The sequence below is a fragment of the Eurosta solidaginis genome, chromosome 1 (assembly GCF_040869045.1).
Source record: "Eurosta solidaginis isolate ZX-2024a chromosome 1, ASM4086904v1, whole genome shotgun sequence".
NCBI classification, from domain to species: Eukaryota; Metazoa; Arthropoda; class Insecta; order Diptera; family Tephritidae; genus Eurosta; species Eurosta solidaginis.
This window is the reverse complement of record NC_090319.1, coordinates 250,106,995-250,110,321: the sequence shown is the minus strand read 5'-3', so window position 1 is coordinate 250,110,321 and position 3,327 is coordinate 250,106,995. Positions and strand designations below refer to the sequence as shown.

At 38.4% G+C, this 3,327-nt stretch overlaps 1 pseudogene; it reads left to right on the top strand.

Annotated features, from left to right (window-relative positions):
* Positions 1–502: 502 nt before the first annotated feature.
* Positions 503–3,009, top strand: LOC137240342 (protein EFR3 homolog cmp44E-like; annotated as a pseudogene).
* Positions 3,010–3,327: the final 318 nt, after the last annotated feature.

Genomic DNA, 3,327 nt, shown 5'->3' with positions numbered 1-3,327 from the left:
GCGGGTCCAAATCTCACTCCCGGGATCAAAGGCTTCGAAGAGTCCTGACCAAAGCTCTCAGCTGAGTATGTAATGTTCGGTTACACCCGAACTTAGCCTTCCTTACTTGTTAACATTAAAACCCCACACCCAAATTATCAAATCTTACAGTTCATATCCAGTCCTGCTGTAGCACGGCAATCAATTTCATCATCACATGCAGCTGATAAGCCTTAAAATTAACAATAACCCTTCTTTTCGCTCTCTGAATTTTTCACAAATTTTGAGAAACGCCATTTCTGCGATCAATAATCATATTTACCCCTGTAATGTCGACAGACCTGCAACCAGCGCCTACTATTTAGCGCAGGTTCTTTCTTGAAAGTATCGTCCGATGAACCGCGGCGCACCCAATGGATACTAAATCTCGGAAAGTTGTGCAAAATTTATTTCCAATATTTCATTATAAGGAGTCATTTACTATGGTCATTTAGTTAATACTTTGATCAGATTACCAATTAAAATGTCGGAGATACAATTTTTCTTTTCCGCCTTCGGATTATTGTTCTCGAGGTTAATACGCGTCTTTTGATACCTCACTCGAAAATCTTGGCCCAACTTTAGTGTTTTGCGCGGATATAGTTTTGGTCTCCAAACCGGTGTTGGACCCACCCAAGGTTGTTGCGGATGTTGTTCAGCGCTGCGTCCCCGCTACAAACGGCTTGTAGATAATATATTTCCAATTAATCCGGAGGATGGCCTTGTTAAGTCAAACATGGAGAAGTTAACATTGTACTCGCTCAGCTCGCCAGATAAGCTTGACAGAATCGGATAATATCTATATCAAAAGGCAACGAATATATCAACCGAACACGTTACAAATTCGTAGAAATCGCCATGGAGGCTATGGATCTACTACTGCAAGCATGTCATGCACAAACCACGTTAAATTTGTTTGTTGAATCTTTTTTGCGGATGGTGCAAAAGTTACTGGAGGACACTAATCCCAACCTGCAAATCATGGCAACAAACTCGTTTGTAAAATTGCAAATATAAACGAAGACACACCATCGTACCACCGCCGCTATGAGTTCTTTATTTCAAAATTTTCCGCTATGTGCCATGGAAACCATGACAACATTGAACTACGTGATAGTATTCGCTTGGCTGGTATTAAAGGTTTACAAGGTGTAATACGCAAGACCGTTTCGGATGATTTAGTGGAGAATATTTGGGACAAGGTGCAGATGGAGAAAATTGTGCCGTCGCTTCTGTTCAATATGCATTCTGGCGACTTGACACCCGTTGAAGATGCCACTCATATTACTCCACCAGTTTTAGCAGAAGAAGTATTACGCGAATTAGTCGGGCGTGCATCTTTTGGTCATATTCGCAGTGTACTAAAACCATTATTAACCCATTTAGATAGACTCGAGTTATGGGACCGAACACATTTGCTATACACACTTTTCGAATTGTAATGATTTCGATTCAACCGCAATATTCATATACAGTTGTGGAGACTTTGATGCAACATTTAGATAACAACTTCAAATCATCACCAAAGACACGAACATCATTGGCCGTTGTTCTATCAAAAATAATAGCTATAGCTGCTGGTGAAAGTGTTGGCCCCTCTGCATTGGACATCATAAATAATTTACTAACACATTTACGAACAAGCGTTAGTACAACAACTGAAATTACTAACGAAGAATCCCAGTATCAAGAAGCTCTTATTAATGCACTTGGTGAATTTGCCAATCATCATCCTGATTATCAGAAAATTGAAATAATGCCATTTATAATGAATACGGCAAAGGTTATCAGATGTTACAGAACATACTTCTAAAATCTCTACTGAAAGTTGGCACACAATATAGTACAGTTTCATTTGAGAAAACATTTCCTGCATCATTTCTTCAACCGTTATTAAAGATGGCACGTGCTCCACATGATCCTACACGTGTTATTGTTATGCAAATATTTCAAGCTTTGCTTGATCGTCATCAAAAGGAAAAAGTATCGAGTCATGTGACTGTGAAGCCTTATGCAGCATTGTCGCAGGAGCCGCCATCACGTTCGGACATAATATTCACACATAAATATGGTGCTAATATAATGCAAGCTTTGATTGATAGTATGGCTTTATCTGATCGTATAGAATCGCTTGTTTCTAGCTTTAATACAGCTGCATTACTAATAGTAGAAATGGCGTGTGTAGAAACTGTACAAGAATTCCTATTGTTCATTCTTGGCATTCAACAAGTCGCTCTTGCATCTGATTTGGAATTGGAACCGCTTCATAAGTGTAATTTACATTGTATTGCAATTGCTTTACTGTCGCTTATATCTCGTGTTACGGGCGTTTATAATTTACTTGAATACACACAAAAGATAATTGATGCTCGCAAAGAGGAAGCACCATATTTCTTACCGCCTTTGCTCGATCCTAAAAAGACAACATCTACAAAAATGAATATATGCTTACCACATTTAACAATCGACAAAATGGCTTTAGCTGAAAGTCTGCAAAACGCTGGCATGGATTCAAATCGTTTACAAACTGGTACGCCATATGCTGTAAATCAAGTCGATAATCCAGCCCATTGCCATTCTTGGGTAGACACAGTGAGTAATCCACAATTACCACAACGTAACAGTTCCGCTGACTTGACGGCATACAATGCAGATGGTGATAGTATTACCAGCTCACCAGAGGTTTCGAAGAAAACACTTGCTCCGGAATATAATTTTGAATCTATGAAACGTGCACTGGCCGAGCCATCGGAAGCAATGAAACGTGAGCAACATGAAAAGCAATTGCAAATAGTACGTACATTCCGCGAGAGTAACTTTGACGAATTGGTACGACGCACCGAACCAAAGCATGATCTGATACAAAATCGTCTCAATGATCTCTTCAACTCATTAGCAGTGGAAGGGCAAATAACGCAAAGTGATACGAAAACACAGCAAGCAGAGAAGCCAATTTATGAGACAAATTTTCCAGAGCTATTATATTATTAATTAAAAATACCTACATATAACAAAGTATAAAATTAAACAGTAGCTCGTTCGAAGTTCAATAACTTTTCTTTGGTAATTTTTTAACAGTCGCCTTTTTTGCTAGTTAATAATGTTACGAAACAATTTTATTACACATAGCAAACTCTTTGCAAGACGAATCTATTCAAGGTGATAGCAAATCGAATTCAACCAAATTTTCCATATGAAATAATGTCTAACATATTTCTCATATAGAAATTTACGCACTATAGAAATTTTCTCACCACCGCGTGTTTTACCTCAATGATTTTTTTTCCATTCAGGAAATGGAAAAGCGTA